The following is a 23071-nucleotide window of genomic DNA, read 5'->3' on the forward strand; positions in this document are numbered from 1 at the left end:
GGGAGTAGGGAACTGTACCACTTAAAAATTAATACTCCTGTTGAAAACAGAGTGTGAATATGCAGTCATTTCTCCTGGCTTCCAGGAGCCTTTGTTATTTTAATAATTCATATTAATCCAAGCTTTTTATAATTTTACATTACTTTTACTTTGTGCCAGATTTTGCCCAGTGTATTCAGTGGAGACACACTAGTCTAACTGTGAGCTGGATTTGGCCAAAACATCTGTGGAAACATTTTTAATGTGTTTGCTTTTGTAAGGAACACCATCCGAAAAAAGAAAAATCACACTTCTGTCTCAAAAATGTTACCATCTACTACTGGTACAACCAAGAGGCGAGAGAAACATTTTTCCAGGGTTGCAGCCACCTCTGCCACCTTTCGTGTGGTTTTCGCAGCACTTTGGGCACAGTAAGTTTCACTGCACCTCCTATGTAGTCCATTTCCCCTATTTTCATTGGTTTTACTCACAGCAACAGGGGAAAAAAGGAAAAACATGTTTGAGTTTCCCTGGGGTTTTACAGATGCAGGCACGCTGCCTGCAACTACATTTAACCCCCATTTTTGAAACTGACTTGGGCCTTGCTCCTGCAATTTACCATGTACTGTTACAGCAGCCTGCCTGCATGTTGTAAATTACAGCATGGGGGGGCCAAATCAGGGATGTCCTTACCCATACGCAAAGCACGCAGCTGCGTAGGGCACCAGGGAATTTGGGGCACCACGTTTCCTGGTGCCTTGCGCAGCTGTGTGTTGCTCCAGCCCCTGCTCCACCCCTTCCCCAAGCCCCTGCCCCTGCTCCACCCAAGCCCCACCTCTGCCCGCCCCTGCTCCGCCTCAGCCCCGCTCCCACTCCCCTGAGGACTGCTGCAGGGGCTGGGCCTGCACTCACTGCATGGTAAATGGAGCGACCTGGCCGCATCTGCTTCGCTCCACTGGCTCCCAGCCGCGCTGCAGGCGAGTGCCAGGGGGCGGTTCCCCTCTACCCCCCAAGGCTGGGAGCCAGGGGAGCAGAGCCGAGCAGGCTGGGGGGTGGTTCCCCCCTGCCCCCCAGCACTCTCCCCACAGAGGCCTGGGGCCCACCACAGCCCCCCCCATAGAGGCCTGGGGGGCTGCGTAGGGCACCAAAATGGCTAGGGACAGCCTTGGGCCAAATCAGTTTTCTTAGGCTCATACCTATTACCAGTGTAATTTACATCTCCCTCAAGAGTGTGTCACAGTTTAGGGGAACTGCTCCTTTAACCTTCCTCCGTAATTTGCTCACGGAACGCCTTCGCTGGCCGAGGGATGTGCTGGCTGCCGCTTCCCGCAGCCCCCATTGGCCTGGAACAGCGAACCGTGGCCAGTGAGAGCTACGATCGGCCGAACCTGCAGACGCCACAGGTAAACAAACCGGCCCAGCCCGCCAGTGGATTTCCCTGACAGGCCGTGTGCCAAAGGTTGCTGATCCCTGGCTTACACAATTCAAAATGTTAATGCAACTACTACGCATGAGGTTCTAGTTTTGCCTTGTGCAGATAAATAAATTCCATTCATGATTACAGGATTTAAGTTCCCCTGCCCATATGCTGAAGCAGGAATATACCCAACCAAGCATTAAGGGAAAGCATACAAAAATATTAAGGCTGTGTCATACCATTCCAACAACAGAAGTTCTTTGCACCATTAGAGAATATCTACGGAGGATCTCAAAACACCTGACAAACAATCCAGCCTTCCTTTCCTGTGTTAGGTAGAGAAGGATTATCACCCTTTTACAATATACAGGGTTCAATAAGGTCCATAAATAATGAATACAGTATTTCAATGCAAGGTTTTATTCTCTCACCCTCAAACTTTTCATACAGAGTGTAAGAGATTCTATTACGAGAATATTGGAAATAAGAAACAGACACACAGAATGTCAGTTCAATCGTGTTTTTATGCAGCTGTTTTCCATGAACATCAGGTATCACTTTTGAAAACTGAATTTTGAAATGTAGTTCCAGATGCATCACAGCAACATACAGGAATTCTGCATCTTATGAGCAAACCCTGAACTCCAGTTCACTCTGACATGTTATCACCATGATTCCCCCTCTCTCCCTTTCAATTGACTTGAAATGCTTTGGAGAGTTTCATAAGCTGATGAAGCGGTAACTTTGCCCTGTTACAAACTGCACCATTCCATCTGCCTTCATACTGAGCGTGCTAAAATTAGATTACTCTAAACATAAATGTTCTTTGCTTTCCTTCAGTTATTACTACAATCAATTATTATCCATTTAAAAAAGACTGAGAAGCAAATGTAGGTATAAAATAACGAACAATTTAGCAGTATGTTCTCTGGATGGACACACCTAATTCATCAAACAGGAGTCAGAGTCCCCATTGATGAGATAATCTATTCTTTAACAGCGATCGCTCTAGGCATCAAGATGTGCCACTTGTATAACCAGACTTTAACACGTATTTCTATGATGTTTTTGACAATAGAACAGCTACCTAGAGCCATCCCTAGAAATGCTGAAAAGTGGATTAGAAATGTATAGTTTTATTAGAAAAGACCATTTACTAATACAGAGGGCAGGGAAGATGGATCACATGACCCAACAGGTCTTTTCCATCCCAGGTCTCTAGGGTGCTATGATTCACAGCCAGGGGTGAAAGTAACTTAAAGAACTTGTCGGTACTCCAGAGTCCTGAGGAGGGGGAGGGGCCGCAACCTGAAGAGGCGGGGCCTCTACCAGAAGAGGCGGGGCCTTTAAATCCCCAGGCCCTTTAAATCAGGATTTAAAGGCCTGGGGCTAGGGCTGTGGTAGCAGCAGCTGGGAGCCCGGAACCTTTAAATCACCCCCCGAGCTCCCAGCTGCAGAGGCGGCTGGGAGCCCTGGGGCTCAGGGGTGATTTAAAGGGGACGATTTAAAGGGCCCGGGGCTCTAACTGCCGCAGCAGAACCCTGGGCCCTTTAAATTGCCAACAGAGCCCTGGGGATCCAGCAGCAGGGCCCGGGGCTCCGGCTGCCACTACCCTCCAGGGCCCTTTAAATCATCCCTGGAGCCCTGCTGCCAGAGCTATGGGGTAGCGGTGGCAGCGGGGCTCTGGCAGCTATTTAAAGAGCCCGGGGTGGTAGAGGCAGCGGGAGCCCTGAACCCTTTAAATAGCCACCGGAGCCCCGCCGCCACTACCCCAGGACTCCGGCAGGCTCCAGGGGCTATTTAAAGGGCCTGGGGCTCCCGCTGCCTCTACCACCCGAGGCCCTTTAAATCGTCCCCGGAGCCCTGGGGTAGTGGCAGGGGGGCTAGAGCAGCGACTTAAAGGGCCTGGGGCGGAGGTGGCGGCAGGAGCCCTGGGACCTTTAAATCATCAACCGAGCCCCATTGCCACTACCTCAGGGCTCCGGCAGCAATTTAAAGGGTCGGGGCTCCAGCCAATGCTGGGAGCCCCAGGCCCTTTAAACTGCTGCCTGGGGAAGCCGGTCCGCACCAGTATGGCGCACCGGCCCTTGCCGGCAGGGGTGGCAGGTTTGTAGAAATTTTGGTGGTGCCCAGAACCTGCCCCTGCCCAAACTCTGCCCCCCCACAACTCCACCCCCCACCTTTCCAAGGCTCTGGGAGGGAGTTTGGGTGGGAGAGGAGGTCTGGGGTGCAGGCCCTGGGCTGGGGCAGGGGATTGGGGTGCAGGAGGGGTGCAGGCTCTGGGAGAGAGTTTGGGGATGGGAGGAGGTGCAGGGGTGTAACAATGCTGGTTCTGGCGGGACCCAACTGAGAGTGCCGATTTCAGGACAAATTGCTTAAAGCAGGGCAGTTACAGCCCAAGGCCGGGGTTTTTCCACCTTTAAGGCAAACCAAACCAGCCAAACAGAGCAGACTTTGGTCTCACCCCACGTCACACAAGCAATTCCCTTAGCCACTCCCGTTTCCCAGTATCTCCAGCAGTGCCTCTCGTTATGGGGATAAATGGTTATGAAAACCAGTACCCCAGTAAAAGAAAAAAGGTTCTCTCGATCCCAAAGGACCAAGCCCCAGATCCAGGTCAATTTACAAATCAGATCTTACCCACACATCACACTGTTGCCAATCCTTTAGAATCTAAAATCTAAAGGTTTATTCATAAGAGGAAAGAAATATAGAGGAGAGCTCGAATTGGTTAAATGGAATCAATGACATACAGTAATGGCAAAGTTCTTGGTTCAGGCTTGCAGCAGTGACAAAATAAACTCCAGGTTCAAATCAAGTCTCTGGAGTACATCCACAGCTGGGGTGGGTCTTTCAGTCCTTTGTTCAGAGCTTCAGTTTGTAGCAAAGTCCCTCTAGAGGTAAGAAGCAGGATTGAAGACAAGATGGAGGAGCTGCATCAGCTTTTTATATTCTCTTGCCATGTGGTCTCTCTTTCTTTATCCCAAGGACAAGCTGTCCATCACATGGGATGGAAAAACCGTAGAGTTCTGTCCATAGGCATGTCCCTGCATACCTTGCTGAGTGCCAAGGCACGTCTGCCTTCTCTCAATGGGTCAGTTGTGTAGCTGATGGTCCTTAATGGGCCATCAAGCAGGCTAGGCAGAGCTGACACCAGCTTGTCTGGGGTGTCACCCAGAAGCATAGCACAAGTTTGAACTACAGACAGTATAGAGCCAATATTCATAACTTCAACTACAAAAATGATACACATATACAGATAGCATAATCATAACCAGCAAACCATAACCTTGTCTTAGACACCTCATTTGACCCCCTTTATATAAGATTTGGTGCCACTACAGGACCTTGGTTGCAACGATGATCTATACGGTCCCAGATTATGTCAATAATGTCTCAAGGGGTGAGAGCTGTGGGGTGAGGCTGGGGATGGGTTCGGGATGTGGCTGGGGATGAGGGTTTGGGAGGGGGCTCAGGGCTGAGGCAGGGGGTTAGGGTGCAGGGCGGATAAGGCTCTGGCTCTGGAGATGAGGTGTTTGAGGTGTTGGAGAGGCTCAGGGCTAGGACAGAGGGTTGGGGTGTGGGGGAATGAGGGCTCTGGCTGGGGGCATGGGCTCTGGGGGGGGCAGGGCTGGGGATGAGTTTGGGGTGCAGGCAGGCTGTCCCGGGACTGGAGCCAGAGAGGAGGACTCCCCCCAGCCCTCTCCCCACCGGCAGCACACTCACCCCTACCACTGTCACTGCACGTGCTCCTAGGGCCCCTCTCAGGTCCAGGAATCTCCCTCGCCTCCCTGTGATGGGTGCAGTGGAGGGGGGGGACCGCCATCATTTGTGCATCTCATCCCCTGCTGCTGCCCCTCACTGTAGCCTCACTGGGGGTGGGAGATGGGGCTGCCCCTTGCCCAGTGCGGGGCAGGAGCGGTGACTGCAGGCATGGGGGGCGGCTGTACTGGTGGAGGGTCCCCGCCGGAAAATGAAAGGGTCTGAGGGGGAAGGGCAGCCTGCCCTGGCACTATCTGGATGGGGGGCACTAGGACCCTGCAGCGACAGTTGATGCAGGGAGGCTGCATGGAGCTGCAGGGGAGAGACAGGGATGTTCTGCTCCAGCACCCAGGGAGGCATTCAGGAGGGAGCGGGGAGGAGCGAGGACACGGCGCACAGGCTCCCCCTCCCTCCCCTGCCTCTTTCCCGTGGCAATCAGCTGGCTTGCAGCGGTCAGGAGGGAGGAGGGAGGAGTGAGGACATGGTGCACAGGCTCCCCCTCCCTCCTTTGCCTCCTGAATGCCACAAGGCATCTGATTGCCGCGGGCAGGAGGCAGGGGAGGGAGGGGAGAGGCGCACCGTGTCCTCGCTCCTCCCCCCTCCTAGCGGCAATCAGCTGGCTTGCAAGGTTCAGGGGGCAGGAGGGTGGGAGAAGGAGTGAGGACTCGGCCCGCAGCCTCCCTCCCCTGCCTCCTGCCCGCGGCAATCAGCTGGTTGGCGGTGTTCAGGCGGCCGGGGAGAGAGGGGGAGCCTGCACGCCGAGTCCTCACTCCTCCCCCCTCCTTCCTGAACACCGCAAGCCAGCTGATTGCCCCGGGCAGGAGGTGGAGGGAGGAGGAGGGAAGGTGCTGATCCGAGGGTATGGGGGGTTCCAGCTGTGGACAAAGCAGGCAGCCAAACGACGTTATAGCGAAGCATTTCATAACTTTAAATGGAGCATGTTCTGTAATTGAGCAGGGACGTAAGATCGAAACAACGTTAAGCGAGAGGACGTTAAGTGGAGAGTTACTGTATGTCCCTTGGACAACTACTTGGAGTGGCCAACAGAGTTGAGCAATGTAACTACGAGTTGGGAATATGGAGAAGCAAGGGATAGCTGGTGAAGTTACTTTCAGAGGCATGGGTCTGGCAAGCCCTAACTCGGTAGGAAAAAGGAGATAGTGCAAGCATAGAATTAATCATTTAAGGCAAAGCAAATGGTTAATGTTTAATACCTGTCCCACTTGTCTGAATTCAACACTCAGCCTGCATAATGTCAGATGACAGGAACTTTAATCTTTGATTCATAGTGTTTAAGTTAAGTTCGGTGGCCATCAAATTTACCATCATCCCTGATTAGACCTGACTGGATGACAGTAGTGCTAGGTAACTCCAGCAGTGTTACTATCTCCTGACAGGTATTCTTCTCAGCATAAACTGAGGGAAAATCGGGGAGGTAGCATAACTGTGCTGTTTGCACCTCATCTTAAATCTGACCCGTCAAAAAACTGATTTGATTAAATGTGGCCCACTTTTTCACAAAAGTCCCGGAATAGGGTTAAAATGGAGATTCTCTCAATATAGAGGCCTGTTGTGATAATTGGGCCTACAAATTTACCCTTATTATGAGCTCAACTCTAAAAAAAGAGTGAAAGTTCACCAGCTGTCACAATAACCTATACCAACAAATGATGATGGGAAAAGGTATGAAAGGGAGACAAAAACTGAATTAGTCCAAACCAAAAGGCCCCCTAACTCAAGGACTGTGTTAAGATCATGCCAGTAAACAATAAAAGCGTGGGACCCAGAACTCACTGAACCAAAATTGGTGTTTCAAAAACTAGGCCTAATTGGTGAACAAAATAATGAGGGGACAGGCTATTCTACCCACCACTCCTTTGCGAGTCCTTAAAGAAAGACTTTGGGGAGAAATATTGGCCACCCTCTGCATCCTGGAGTCCATTTTTGATCTGAGTTGTTGATTGGTTCAGTGATGACTGTACTAGGAGGGTATAAATGTTTGTACAGATAACACATCTAGGTTGGCTCAAGACCATCCCAGCCACCATGATTTCTAGCTCAATGCATAAAGATGAACCTTCTCAACACACTCTAGACTCATTTTGTGGGCCAAGCCTGGAGAAGTAGGACTGTATTATGTCCTTTTCATAGCCAGATTATGATTACTGGTTTGTATTATGGTTGTACCCAGAAGCCCCAATCAGTATCTACACACTGCTGGAATGAAGGTTTCACCACCACTCCCATCAGAGAAGAAGACCCATTTTAATAGTCCACCCTGGGAATGAACAAAAACATCTGGATCACCAATACGTTAGAAGTCTGTTTCTGTGATGCAACACTCTATGGCTGACCTATAGGGATTTAATAATCTGTTCTCAGTAATCAATATGTTGGCCCCTGGATGGTCTTTTCCATGTGTCATCATCGCTGGTAAGCAGAGGGCTTGCAAGAAATAAATCAGAAGATAATTATACCACCACAGTTAAGATCAGCTGAGTGTTTGAGGTGCTGGTCCCTAAACTGAAACATCTGGGAGCCAGTGGAACAGGGTATTCACTGGAAGAGAGCTGAGCCCTGCAATTCTCACAGTGACTCAGTTCAAAAGAGCCCAGATTTGCTGAACTTCTGGGCACAATGCTAAGTCTAACTGTTTAATCAGGATTTTAAGGAGGAGGAAGGTTCAGTGATGAAAATCTCCTTAGTTTTGCAGTTGGCATAGTGTCAGTTCAGATTTATTCTGCAAAATGCATTTAAATTTTTAATTATAACTGCACCCAGAGCCTTTGATTGATTCATTACATATTTCAGTTTATATCATGATCCTAAGCATCACTGTGTCCAAATCATATATATGAGGTTCTCCCAGACGACGAGTGTTAGGACACATGCTCCAGTTTCACATAATGCATGTCACACTGAAACATCAGCAAGATATTCTAGGTTTCTCAAAATGCTGTAGCCAATTACTTAGATTTCAGTTTGGGATGAAAACAAAGCAAGAGGAGCACAACAGAGAGAGTTTAAAGAAGTTTGGATTTTAACAGCACAGACAAAGCACATTTTTAAGACTGCTTTAACAAATATCGTTCAATGCCTGCCACAGGGAAACTGACTGACAACCTCACACCCGGGACCCATGCGTCCAGTGTGGAAAACTTAGTCACTTTTCACCAAGATGGCAGGAGGCTCAGAGATGTATAGTTAGGGAGCTGATTGTCAAACCCATTTCCCAATTTTTAATCCTTCTGAGTCTGTGAGCTCTCACAGCACAATCCTTCGAAGTGCCTCCCACTTCCAGTGAAATAATTGAGGAAACTAAATATTTCACCGTAATGACATTGAAAATTGTGTGCCCATTTATCTTGATTTTCCTACTTAGCAAAGATGGGCCCAAGTCTAAGATCAGACCCAGACTTTCCCAGAGATCAGGGAATTTGGAGCCAGTGTTTCAGTTCGACTCCATCTCCAGTGTTTAGATTATTAAAAAATTATGTTATGCTTAAGCAGGTGTTAGTAACCACATTTTAGATAGTGTGATGGGGCAAGGCCAGATGGCTATAGAAAAGTAGTGGGAGATAGATATATTAGCTCCAGGCTAAACAAATCCCTGGTACCAGGTTAAGTGAAATGGAAGCTGCTCCAGGTCAATTAAGACACCTGGGGCCAATTAAGAACTTTCCAGAAGGCAGGGAGAATGCTAGGTTGATTGGGACACCTGAAGCCAATCTGGGGCTGGCTGAAACTAGTTAAAAGCCTCCCAGCCAGTCAGGTGGGTGTGCATGCCAGGAGCTGTGGAAGGAAGTTGTGCTGTTGGAGAGGCTGAGCTGTACACACCATATCAGGCACAAGGAAGGAGGCCCTGAGGTAAGGGTGAAGTGGAGCTTGAGGAAGGGAGGGCTGCTGTGGGGGAAGTAGCCCAGGTAATTGTACATGTCATGTTTCTAAAAGGTCAGCTACCATAGCTGATACTATTAGGGTCCCTGGGCTGGAGCCTGGAGTAGAGGGTGGGCCTGGGCTCCCATCCCCCCACCTTTGCCCCCTGATTAATCACTGAGACAGAGAGACAACAGAGATTGTGCAAGAAAGGATAACTTCTCCTCACCTCCCTTGCTGGCTTATGATGAAAATGGCTCAGTAGACTGTGACCCTTTTCTCTAGAGAAAGAAGGGTTACGTGGAGGGTCACAGTGAGCCTCTGAAGCTAGTGGAAATCCGCCAGGAAATGCGGGACCCATGGAGGCAAGGACAGAGCTTTGTCACAGTAGTTGATCTGTTTTTTCAGTGTATAAAGGAATCTTAATGTCATTTCAAAATTTTGTCAAGAATAGTATTAAAAACACATTTCAGCTGTAAGTGGGATTTATCCAAAACACAAAATAAAACTGAAATAAACCCACAATATTAATCCCCTAACAAGTTTTAGAATACAGCACAGAATGTTAAAATAAGATGCCATCCAGACCAAGCGATAATGAAAATAAATGCTGTTGGTATCATTTATAGCAGCTCTCAAGCAGCATACCTTTTATTAGGAATGTTGTGCCAAAGGCAAGCCACTTTAATTTTTTTTTTACATATAAATGTCATCTTAGATGGGGAAGTTAAAGCTCTCTGTTCTTCCCTAATTATGCTACTTCAGACTCCCCCGTGAAGCTTTATAACTCAAAATAAAAGTTCGTAATCATAGAAATGTAGGGTGGGGGGGCCTTGATAGGTCATCTGGTCCAGTCCTCTGCACTGGAGGCCAGACTAAGTATTATCTAGACCATCCCTGACAGGTGTTTATCCAGTGACAAACAGGTCCTTAGAAGGTTTTAGGGAGATTCCACAACCTCCCTACATAATTTATTCCAGTGCTTAGCTACCCTTACAGTTAGGAAGTTTTTTTCTTATTGTCTAACCTAAATTTCCCTTGCTGCAATTTAAGTCCCTTACTTCTTGTCCTGTCCTCAGCAGACAAGAAGAAAAAATCATCACCCTCCTCTTTATAACAAGCTTTTACATACTTGAAGATGGGGGGGGGGGGGGGAGGAGGAAATAGGACATGAGAACAATCTTCTCTTCCCCAGAAAACAAACCCAATTTTTTTTCAGTCTTTCCTTGTAGGTCACGTTTTCTGGGCCTTTACTCATTTTTGATGCTCTCCTCTAGACTTTCTCCAATTTGTCCACATTTTTCCCAAAATGTGGGGCCCAGAACTGGACACAGTACTCCAGCTGAGGCCTTATCAATGCCGAGGAGAGCAGAAGAATTACTTCTCACGTCTCACAACACTGCTGCTGCTTTTTTGCAAAAGTAATACATGGTTGACTCATATTTAGTGTGTGATCCACTATAACCCCAGAGCCTTTTCTCCAGTACTCCTTCCTAGGCAGTCATTTCTCATTTTGTATTTGTGAAATTGATTATTCCTTCCTACATATGTACTTTGCATTTGTCTTTCTTGAATTTCATCCAAATTTATTTCAGACCATTTCTCTAGTTTATCAAAATCATTTTGAATTCTAATCCTGTCCTCCAATGCACTCACAACCCCCCTTCCAGCTAGGCATTGTCCATAAACTTTATCAGTGTACTCTCTATGCCATTGTCTAAATCATTTATGAAGTGATTGAATAGAATCAGACCCAGAATAGATCCCTACAAGACCCCACTCAATATGCCCTTCCAGCTTGACAGTGAACCACTGATAACTAGTCTGAGTATGCTTTTCCAACCAGTTGTGCACCCACCTTCTAGCAGAATTCATCTAGGCTATATTTCCCTAGTTTGCATATGAAAAGGTCACATGGGACAAATATCAAAAGCCTTACTAAAGTTGAGCTATAACACATCTACTGCTTCCCCCGTCTACAAGGCTCGTTAATCTGTCAAAGAAATCTATTAGGTTGGTTTGATGTGATTTGTTAGTGCACTAAACACTTGCTAAATGAAATGCCACTTTTAACAACAAAAAGTGAACATTCATTTGATTTTGGTAGCTTTTTCCAGAGAATGTAATCACAGATGAACATCACGCACACTGGTCAACCTTGTTATGGTCAAGGAGCTACTGCTGAAAGATTACACGCTCCATAATGGGTTATGATAGTCCATATGCAAACATTGGGCTCAGTACAGGGATAACTGGCTGAAACTGAATGGCTGTGACACAGGAGACCAGACTAAATAGTCCAATGTTACTTTCTAGCCTTAAACTCTGTAATTCATAGATTCAATGAAGTCCATTAAGATCAAACAACATTTTATTTTCTAAAATTATAACAGACTATTAATAAGGTTGGTGTCGTCCATTTCAGATTATTATAATACAGCATTCCCGTCATCTTTTTTGCATATAATCTACTGAACTGCTACCTCTGTCAGTGGGTAATATTTCTTGGCGGCTGAAAGGAATTGGAGATGAAGTGATAGCACCTTTTGTTAGGATCTTGTTGGTCTCACAAACTGAGCAGGATTGAAGACTGGCCAGTTCCGGGATAGCAAATTTATAAGAAACCCCAGTGTGCTCCAGGAACCACTAAGTAACACATTCCTCTGAGTCATTACTGAATGTATTTTCCAGAACGGTGTTAGGGGGCACTATGCAGTTGAAGGTCTGATGTTTCAGATTATACATAAAAACCAACTATCACATGTGGACTCAGACACACTGCCCATACATACTGTTTTCTATTCCTGTTTTGCTAGTTCTATTCAGCTGTCCACCTATTCCTGTTTATATCATAAAATTTATGCTATAAAAACATACCAGATGTGTAGCGCAGCCAAGTTAATATTGCTGTTGGAACCTCAGTTTTTGCATTTCCTGACTTTTGCCATTTTAACTGTGCAACATTAATGATGCATTAACAAGTTGTTTTTTAAATATATAATAGAATTTGTGAAAGGCTTTGGAATCCTTAGGGATGAGAATGCTATATATATTTTCTGTAGACAGAAAACAGAAAATGCAGAAAAAGAACACTCTTATACTAGACAACAGTAACTTTAGAACAGTAATGCTTTAGAAGCATGTCTCTGGTATAAGACTTTATTCTCTACACTGAATGGTTAATATTCACAGCCTTTAATTCACTGCAACTGAACTGACCTTTAAAGGAGTGAAATGCATTTGATATCAGTGATTAAACAGTAACAACAGCCAAATTACTCATTCACAGCTGTTATTTTACTTTGATTTTTGAAGACAGACATCAGTTTATTTTTTAAAGCTAAACAAAAAAGAAAAAACAAAGATTTCAAAAGCATTCTGCAGACCTTGGCAGGGCTGGACTAAGTCATGTCTGAGTTGCTTCATTTCTTTCTTTCAGAGAGGATTGTGGGGTGATACTGGGCAGTCGCTCACCTGCCCTGAGGATTGAGCGGTTCCATTTTGTCACCGTCCTGCTCAACTATGCAAGGCTGAGGGGAGAGATAGTGAGATGCTGGCTGCAGTACCACAAACATTCAGATGAAACTGAGCTGAACAGTACCTTTTCATTGGGCCCCAGTGATCGCCTCTGCTTTCACACTGAGTAGCTAAGACAGAGCTTGGTCTAGCTAAACAAAGACCTTTGAAGCAGTTTGGATGATAGACACTATGGCCCAGTATGGAGGAAACGTAGTTCTACCACCTCAGAGAATAGAGCATTCCAAACTTCCATATACCCTTTACAAAGTCACTTGACCTCTGTCCCTCAGTTGCCCATTTTGGAAAATGGATATGTACACATTCCCCTACGGGAATGGAGCATACTGGTGAAGAATGCAGGACAAATAATATTCCCAGACCTTGGTAACTTCTGAAAGTTTCTGTTGCTGGTTTAACTGGTCGACAGTGAAAATTCGTGTTCTCCATCACTAAATTTTATTTTTTCCTCCATCAGCTTCAGTCAGAAGATTGTGTCTGTTCCAAGAAATGGCCATTATTTGCAACAATTCATTACTGCTGCTCTCAAAAGCTTCTTTTTGCAGGAGTCGGTGTTTGTCTACCCATGTTTATGGTGTACTGCAATTTTGATGGACAAGTAAAGGGACACAAAGTAGACACTTTGGAAAAAAAAAAAACAATAAAGGAGCCATTTTGAGTCCTTTAATCTAGAAATACTCACCTTAATCAACTTTTTCAGAAGATTTTTAACAGTCAGTGATATTTACTAAATACCAAAACGAAACTTGGACCGCCTTTGCTCCAAGCACTAGAGACAATAAAAATATGTATATTTCAAATATATATATTTTACATGAAGAGATGTCTTCTAAACACACTTGTGCATTCTGTTTTTCAGAAGATTTTCTGTAGTGAAATTTTGGGAAGGATTCTCCCATAGGCTATAGGTCTTAGCAGGATGGAAGAGAATTCCTCCAGTGCAGGAATGGTGTAGGACAGCCACGAGCTGCCCTCACAGGCCCCTCATAAACCCCAGCATATGGGGAGTGCCAAGAATAGATTATGAGTGAGAGGAGCATGTGAGGAGTGGGAGTGGATATTCTTGCCAATGCCAGGTTGCAGAGCCATCCATAGGCAGCCCGTCAGGGCTTCTGTAACTTAGAGCCCCTTAGAACACAGCAACTAAATGATGTCAGGCATCATTTCAGTCTCCAGTGAGACCAGAATAAGGAGGGAACAAAACTGGAGGCAAAGGTGGCTTTTGGACAATTCTCTATGAGCTACAACCCCCTGTGCTGCACCTCCAAGAATCACTGCACACAATCTCACTCTGCAAATAAGTGATAATAAAGATGCAACAGATGAGATTATGCATGGAAATTCATGAAAACTGATGTACTTACTGGAAGGGTCTTACAAGAGGAAGAGCTCTTATATTCCATAGAAACAGCACAGATAGGCAAAATAGATGAAGTTAAAGATGGAGTAAGATCCCACTTTATTCTACAGAGCATTGACTTAAAACTGGGTCACTATAATGTGTCAAGTATTGCATAGGAGGCAGGGATCAGGACCTGGCCCTGGGAAGTGGGGGTCAGAGGCCTAGGGAGGGATGGAAAGCCAATCCCACACACAGCCTGCATCAGTGACTCTGGTCCAGCAGGGCTGGCTGGGCTCAGCACCCTTCTCCGGGAGCTGTGACCTGACAAGCAGGGTCAAAGCACCCCTCAGGTTTGGCCCAGCTGCCCCTCTGCCATGATGAAAGAGGGCTGGCCCCGCCAAATTTGATTGAGTGGTGTTGTGATCGCACGTGCCAGGTCGCAACACCAGTAACACAAACAGGGGCCAGGTCAAACCTGAGGTCACAGATCCTGGTGTGGAGGGCTGAGCACAGCCACTATGATATGCCTGGTGTACTTATTTAGTACTTATTGCATTAATGTGTATATTACATATTGTGCGTAAGAATTATTTAGTGAGTCAGATTTTTTTTTTAAACACAAACTATTTACTGGGTCATGACAGGCTATCAAGGTTTACACATGGGTCCTGAGCCCAAAAAGGTAGAGAACAATTGTTCTACTGCATCTTTAAGGGGACGCAGGAGCTTTCAACAACAGAACGTACCATCATAAGACAGGCACAGAGTTCTTCAGGCCACCTGAAAGACAGGCAATGCATTTAACTCTGAGTTGTTCCATTTCTCTAGGTTTTAAGGTCAGCCCTTGATGTTTTCCTCCCCCTTCTGTTATGGTTTTTTAATTCCTCTTGGGCTGCTTATACCATTGTATATATCAATGCCTGGTTTGTGTAGACAAATGTATTTAATGACACGAACTACTTTCTGGTAATAAAAAAAAAAAAATCTGCCAGATGTTTCATGCTGTCTGATTTTATTAGACTGCTGCATAAAGGGAATTACTTGCTTTAAAAACATACAACTGATTTCCTGCTTGCTAATACCCCGATTCCCTTCCACTGAAGGACAGCCATGCAGGTAATTTTAAAATGAATTAAAATCCACAATGCAGGAGGAATTAATTCAAATCCTCAAGGCAGGGGTTGTTGCTTGGTACCAACTGTGCGTGTACCAATAATCTACTCCAACAGCATGTGACGGAGAGTCCAGGCACTTGTATCCAGGCAGGAGGGCGAAGGACACTGGTCTCTGAATCTCCACTACCCTAAAGGACTCAAGATTTCCAACAAATTGAAGTGCAGGTTGTTAAATGCTCCCCTGCTAAACTTATTGCTTCTGCGCTGTTCCGTTTTGTCCTATTAAATGTGGAAAGGTTTCCCCAGTCTTTCACAGTACAGACAGTACTGCCACCAGTGATTTTTCTAGGCGTTATAAAGGGTGAAATCACACAAAGGTCTGGAAGCTGCAGACCACAGTAAACACAATATTTAACAAGTGGTAATGCAAACTACAGATAGATACATGAAGGAGCGATTGGTGGGGAGGAAACGTCCATGGAACCACGAAGTTACTGGATGCACAGATAAAAGGAACAGAGCTATGGGGGAGGGATTCGCTTAATTTCCTTGATTTCTGCCATCCCTGATCTCAAGATTGTTACATTTGCTGACAAGCATCAATTTAAAAATACATTTGATTTCCCTCCCCGCCTCCTCCCTCTGTTAAACCAGCATCTGGTGTCATTTCTGCCCAGATCCTCTGCTTGAGGAGAGCAAAGCAAAACGGGATCCACTCACCTCCTACTAGGTCCGATGGCCCCATGACCAGTCCCAGGCGATGGCTCTGGGCTCCTCCGGCCCGTCCCAGGGAGCAGGGGATCCGGGCTGAGCAGCGTACTCCTGTCCCAGAGTTTGGGGGCGGCTCCTCTCTGGCAGGCGGGCGAGGAGGGCTGGGCTCATGGGGCAGCGGTCGGAGCGGGCGCTCGCCGCGGAGGGGGTGCGGGGTCACTCCCCACCTGCTTTCCCGGTGGGGCGGGGTTGCAGGGCCCCTCCCCCGGGCTGGCGAGACTCTCCCGCCCGCCGCAGGTCTCCGATTTGGCGGGGCTGGGCTTCGAGACTTCGCTCGCTCCGGCTCTGGAGACAGGGGCGCGCCCCGCACAGCAGCCTCCTTCCCTCCCCGCGCCCCAGCCGGCCGGTGTCACACCAGCTCCCAGCCCAGCTTCGACGCGGCGGCGTCTATTTATGCCTTGACTGGGCCCCCCCGTGGCGCCCTCCCCGCTCGGGCAGACAAGTTCCCGCAGCTGAAATGCGCTCCTGTGCAGCGAGCTACGAAGCCCGGCTCCCCAGCGCGGGGCCAAAGCCGCGGGCCCCCAGAGGAGGGCTGCGCTGGACGGAGCTGACCGTGCAGCGGGCGCCCCCGCGGGAGATGGGCCAGGGGACTCCCTGCCCAGCGGCTGGGCTCGGCCAGAGGCTGCAGAAGCCCCCTCGCCCCGCCGGGCCCAGATGGCACGAATAGGGGGCGTCCCCTTCAGCAGCCCGGGGATCTTCCCCCCCCGCACCGCCGCCACCGGGCCCCCCCCCCTGCAGCTGGGGCGGGTCACGCAGCCTGCGGGTCACCGCTGCAGGAGCAAGCCAGGGGGGTTCCCTGCAAGACCGCAGCCAGCTCCCCACGCCGCGCAAGCAAGGACAGCACGTGGGGGGGGGGACACCGCCTGCTGCTGCTCCCCACTTAGCCCCAGGCAGCGCCTCAGCCGGGGGGGAGGCTCCCCGCAACCCCAGTCCCCCGGCAGCCCGCTGAACCCCGCCTCCCACGCAGAGAGCCCCTCCGGAACGCCGCCGTGGGCGGGGATTCCCCTCCGCGTGAGTGACAGAATAGGCGGGGATTCCCTTTCCTGGAACGAGGAGCGGAGAGGTGAGGGGCGGGGATTCCCTTTTGAGTGACGTGAGTAGGAGGGAATTCTGCCTTCGAACTCCACAGCGGGCGGGGGGCCCCCTGGTTGATTGACAGGACAAAGTCTGTTCCCTCCGAAAGTCGTCTCCTGCAGGGAGGTTTTCCTCCCCTGGCGGCAGGGGTGGCCGGTGTCTTCAGCACGGGGATGCGAACCCGAGAACAGCCTCTCCAGGTTCCACAGCTGTTTGCTCGATTGGCAGCTGTGTAACCACCCTGACAGGCAGGAACAAGCCGTGAAATGTGGCTTGCAAATATCAAACAAGCCGGGAGTAACTTGCTTTAAACTAACCAGGAACAAGGCACTCTGTTCTGGTGCCCACACATGGAATGAATCGGGAGCAATTCCACGTGGAGACAAGCCCAAAGCTATGGCCATGCATGAGTTTATCCCATCTTGTAGTGACTGCTCAGAAGGACTCAGCGAGCGGTAAAAAGGATGAGGGTTTATGCTAATCTCATGTGAATGATTGCATCTCAGGCGGACAGATTTACTAAAGAGCGCCTCCAAGGTTCTGGCAGGCACATTGCGCTGAGCCGCTGTTTCATATTTTCACAGTCATTCTGGGCTTTGTAGAAGTCCTTTCAAAAATGCTGCTTAGGTCTCCTTAATCTTCTAGTCCGCCTCCATCGGGATCAGGATGTTTAGAGAAGATGATGTTAGTTTAAATGACTAATACTTTTAAAGGAATAGAGACAAGATTCAGAAGAATTTAGCTGGAAAAAACAGGCTTCGTTCCCTGTTTCCCCAGTAACTTCAGAGTATTAAAACCTGTGGTTTTTGCGCTTTGCACTTCAGACAGGGAAAGGGGAAATGGCTTTGTTTTATTTCTTCTCCACTTCATTTCCTGATTCTCATGCACTAATACACTGCTGGTGTGTTTGTGCTCCCAGCACTGCAGAGGAATGTTCAAATTAAATGGAAAAGTTGTGCCGCCTTAGCCCATTTGACAGTGGCCTTTAAATGGTTTCTGTATTCAAAGCAAAAAACAGGTTGCTCACTTTTGAGTCTTTATCTCTTTTTGGAGATTGTACCTCCGAATCCTTTGAGGGTGTCGGTTCATGATTATAATGTCTGCTTTCTTTGTACGAGAATTAACCAGTAAGGTCTAGCATTTTAACCTGCAAATTGTCTGGCAACTCTTGCTGCAGAACTAAAAAACTCAGCATGAGTCTCTAGCACTAAGCCTCCACCCTCACCATCAGATTGGCAAACTTTTCAGATAAGTGAAACACACACTGGTAATTCCTGGGAAACAATGGGGGGAAGTATCAGTCTATTGAGAAATTAATCCACTGCTCACTCAAATATTTTTCCGAACAGGAAAAAAATGTCAAATCTAAACAGCTGTTTCAAAGTACCATCATATATAACAATGCTACTAAAAGGTCACTAAAATGTTATCAATATAAAAAGTCAAGGCCTAACAAAAAGGCATCTTTAAGTTATCCAGTCCAAGATGTACACCCAAAAGCTCAAAACTGCTTCCAGTTTTCACCTAGGGGGAAAAGTTAATTAAAATAATTCAATATTTTAAGAATATGTACAAATCAAAGACCAAAAAAATCCATTTATGTTTCAGCAAAAGGATATGTGTTTTGGGGGGCTTTACGTTAAATCCATTGAGTATATACATTCATTTTGCACAAATTCTGCTGTTCAGGCTATGTCACTTGCACTATCTACAACTACGCTCCAGTTCTAATACAATGACACCTATACAAGAGACCACCCATTTTTAGGTAGCCTCTGAGGAATGCACATACAGGAGTGCAAAAAACCAGCGTTCTGCATCATCTTTCTTAAAGGATTACCTCCATTAAGCAACAGATTGTCCTCAGACCCTTAAACTGCTTCTGACCAGTTTCCACTGCATTTCAAATCCCAAAGGAAAAGCATGTGTTAACAAAACAGAAACGGCTTAGTGCACACTTTGTTGACCTACTATTATCGAAAAGTATAAAACACAGTAACCAATACAACAGTGTATGAAATAGAATTTTCTATTTAATCCAGGCCTGTTCAGCAAAGAGCCCAGCTTTAATACCTCGTTTCCATTCAGTCCTTTTCAAGCCCATTATATTTTTTAAAGCAGAGCCATAGCCATGGGGATTATTCTTCTGGCAATGATTCTAATCACAAATTACTCCTTTGCTGGTTCTGTGAAAATAATATGGGATTCCACACAATTTCAATTAGATATTGGCATGACAAGATAGGCAAGTCATGCAAGTTTGGTTATTAACTTCAGCGGGAACAAGGTCTGGGCCAGTTTTACAAAAAAATAGGTGCATTAGTTTTGGACCATCATTTACCTTCATTTTTAAAGGTCTACAATTTCCAAATAAACTGTTCTGCACATCTCTCTGGCAGGAGCATATATTATATATTCACATTCAAAATCAGAAGTAATTCTATTGAAGTCAATAGAATGACACTGATGTAAAACTAGTTTGAGAAGAGAATTGGGCTCATACTTCCCCCCCCCCTTACCGCCTTGCATAATAACTATCACTAAAACCTCTGCAGAGTTAATCATAGGTAGGCTTAGAAGGATTAGATTTTTATCTGTAAATGTTGTTCAACATCAATTTCACCTTACACAAATAGACAAAATATTTCCACTGATAATCATACAAATTTACAGGCTGCCAAAGTAAGAAAACTGCTGCTTGCAAATTTATTAGTTTGATTTAAGGATATTTACTATACTATACTTTGATATGTGACATTAACAATTTGTGTTTTAACAGTTATAAATCTTTAACTTTTTGAAATTCAGTGTCTACTGTCATTTAAGACCCCTCCCATAATCTCCCACAACTGTGAACATTTACATCAATAAAAATAAAAAAATGCTTTAAAATAACTGATATCTGTCAAAATTATAAAAATATAAAACCAAATTCTGCCAAGTATACTTATGTGAATGAACACTGCTTTATATTTGGAAGCTTCTTCAGTAGGGTTGTGATCTTGTGAGGCACTGAATACCTCTTGAGGCATAATAAGCACCTTTACCTCCCACTGGATTAAGTTAGAGTTGACAGCACTCAGCACCTGGCAGGATTATACCCATTGAAGCAAAACTGAGGGTCAAAAACAATCTCTTCCACTAAGCTGTATCATGAGCATCTGCGGACACTCAGACTATGGCTACGGCTACACTGTGCACCTTACAACGGTGAGCCTGTGGTGGTGCAGCCGTGCCGTTGTTAGTGTGCAGTGTAGCCACTCTTTGTCACCGGGAGAGAGTTCTCCTGGCAACAAAATAAAACCACCCCCAAAGAGGGGCAGTAGTTTCATTGCTGGGAGCGCGGCTCCTGCAGACAAAGTGCTGTCCACTCTGGCGCTTTTCCTTGTTAAAACTTTTGTCGTTCGGGGGGCTGTCCTTGAGTTTCCTAGAGTTAAAAATCAAAGTGTAACTCTATCATTGTTTATATCTTTTTTTAACATCAGGCCCAGTGAAGTATTGGAAATAGTCTGTTCCCTACGTGGCAGTGTTGGGTTTTTTTCTTCAGATCCCTGTTAAAGGGTCATCCTTTCCAACTGAAATCAGTACCAACACAACCTTCTAGCAGCTGCAGTATCTAACATTCTCTTACTTTTACATCTATGTTTAAGTTTTCTCTTATATTTCTCCACCTATAATGAAGTGCAAAGGCAGCATCTCCAGCAGTTTATGGATTCTGTACATTTTGCAGTTTGTAATCTGGTTGATGGCCAGTGGGAGCTGTGTTTTGGGTTAGACACTGGCAGGGTGAAGATTAGGTACATTCTATAGTGCACCAGATTCATTTCCAAGCTTCATCTCCCAAAGAGATTCCAAGGTCTTAATTTAAGTTTGGTCTAGATAAGGGGAGGGCATTGAAGGGAAAGAAGAGTCCTGGGATCTGCAGGAAGGAATGGGTGCTGGAGCATAAGGGAAGTGGAGGGATCCAGTGGGTAGGGAGGAGATGAGGTTAAGCATGGGAGAGAGGGGAGTGGAATGCAGTCTACTATTCAGATTCTGGGATTCAAATGCTCTTCCCCCCCCCCCCCAAAAAAAAAAAAAGAAAAGAAATAGGACCCCAAATGGGAATATAAAATGAATCCAAGTTCCAGACTATTTGTTCATCTCAACTAGGACCCAGGACATTTTTTGCATTTTTTGTGTTATAATGCAAGATTTATTTGATTGTTACTATATTTTAACTGTAAATTTGAAAGTCTAAATGTTCTCATGCATTCCAATGGGAGCAGGATTTGCTGTATCCTGTCCTACATTACCAGGCTGTCAACATGACAACTTCCTACTTGATATTATATTCAGGAACCATAGGAACAGTACTCTAGGCTCCAATTCCATGAGGTGTCAAGAACCCTCAGCTCAGCTCATTAAGATCCCAGGATGTAGTGGTTCATAGACTTATGGAGTTTAAGGGACTACTAGATCATCTAGTCTGACCTCCTGTATATCAAAGGCCACCAACACCTGCACACTAAACCCAGCAATGGAAATGAGACCGAAGTAAATGAGACCCACATGAAGCTAGACTATTATGTGCAGAGGTAGAGAGCAGGAGGGACTGAAGTGCACCAGTGCTCGAGGCACCTGCAATGGCATGGAATGATTGAGATATTCCCAAATAATGCTGGCAAGTGACACGTTACCCACATACTGCAAAAGAAGGCTAAAGCCCCCTAACGTCACTGCCAATCTGACCTGGTGGAAATTCCTTCCCGACCCCACTCATGCTGATGAGTTAGACGCTGAGCACATGAGCAAGAACCAGCCAGCCAAACTCTGGAGAGTTTCTCCTATGTTGTAACTCCCTGTGATGCTTCTCAGGGCACCCAGGGCTTTGAGTCACCTTGTTGCTACCTTCATCTAACATAAAGGAGCCTTGCCTGTATCAGCTGGGTGTTAGCTCCCTAGCACCACCAGCCTGTCAGCTGCTCAAGCACACTTCTCTGGGCTATACCAGCCCTGCTGGTTGACATTGGATGTACCCCAGCCTCCAAGTCCCTTTAAAGTGTCCCCCTGTGATATCCAGCTCCTGACCACTGGTTACCCTTGGAAATCCCATATTCTCTGTTCCCAAAGGAACAGTGTACCCCAGTTTATGAGTTTTACCTTAGACCACTGCTTCTGTATCACACACAGTATTTGAGTTCAATTCTGGTAAAACAAACAGAAATGTATTTAAGAATAAAGATTCAAACAGAAACAAGTGTGAGTAGTAGAAACAAACGGTTATATATAAAACAAAAACCACGAACTAGGGCCTACACTTATTAATCATTGCCTTTTCTATCTAATAACACAGATTGTCACCCCAAAGTTCAGTTTTTTGCAGTGTTTATGAGCCCCAATGAGCCAGGCCCCAATCTTTCATCAAGCATCCCCGCTGTTACAAGGTACTGCCTTAATGAACTGATGTTGAGTGTTTTCCCCCATGCTGTGATATAATGAATCAGTCTTTGTCCACATGCAGGGCAATCCCCTCACTGTGATATTGCTCCTTTTCATCTCCAAGTGGTTTCAAGATTTATACCTTGATGATTTTCTATTGACTTCTCTGAGTTGTTGCAAGGGTGGACAATTCAGCAATACATTACATAATTGGCTAGCCACAGAGGAGCGACAACTCTCTACTGCTTGAATGAGGCATCGCCAAGAGATATCATTCCCTGGTGATTCACTTTCACTTCAAGGCCATAAGGACAAAATTTAAATATGGTTATATTATTCCTTAAATATTACCCATACACATCTCACCATGATTATGAATATCAATAAGTTACGAGCTTTCAGTATCCCTTATGGATAAACACCATGAAAGCAGTGTATTAGGTGTAGTGAGTTTGTCAGGAGTTGATAGTTAAGCATAGTGAACCTTTTGTCACTTGGCACCAACAGGCCTCTGTATCATACTTCCCCAAGAGATTTTCCCCTACCGCCTCCCTTCCCCAAAGACTCCAGCTGACTTCAGGGAGCTCCCTATTCCTTACAAGTCCTGTCTCAGGACTCCCCCTCGCCCCCACCCACCCCCGACATGAACTTAGCCTGACCTACTCCCTGTGGGCATCATCCAGCCGGGCTATATGAGGCCTTATCTAAACAGGGAACTCTTTTTATTTCTCTCACAGGAGGCTTCTCCTCTGACTGAGGTCAGCTCTGTTTAAGTAG

At 46.3% G+C, this 23071-nt stretch overlaps 1 protein-coding gene across 3 annotated transcripts in view; it reads right to left on the reverse strand.

The window, feature by feature from the left end:
- The window catches only part of PDZD2 (PDZ domain containing 2), a 311522-nt gene extending 293186 nt beyond the window's left edge, over nucleotides 1–18336 (reverse strand). For all 3 annotated transcript variants that reach the window (XM_043547010.1, XM_043547009.1, XM_043547007.1), the window contains exon 1: nucleotides 15749–18336. The gene's annotated coding sequence lies outside the window, so the exon portion shown is untranslated. The remainder of the gene's footprint in view (nucleotides 1–15748) is intronic.
- Between the last annotated feature and the right edge of the window lie 4735 nt (nucleotides 18337–23071).

The sequence above is a fragment of the Chelonia mydas genome, chromosome 5 (genome assembly GCF_015237465.2).
Source record: "Chelonia mydas isolate rCheMyd1 chromosome 5, rCheMyd1.pri.v2, whole genome shotgun sequence".
Classification (NCBI taxonomy): Eukaryota; Metazoa; Chordata; order Testudines; family Cheloniidae; genus Chelonia; species Chelonia mydas.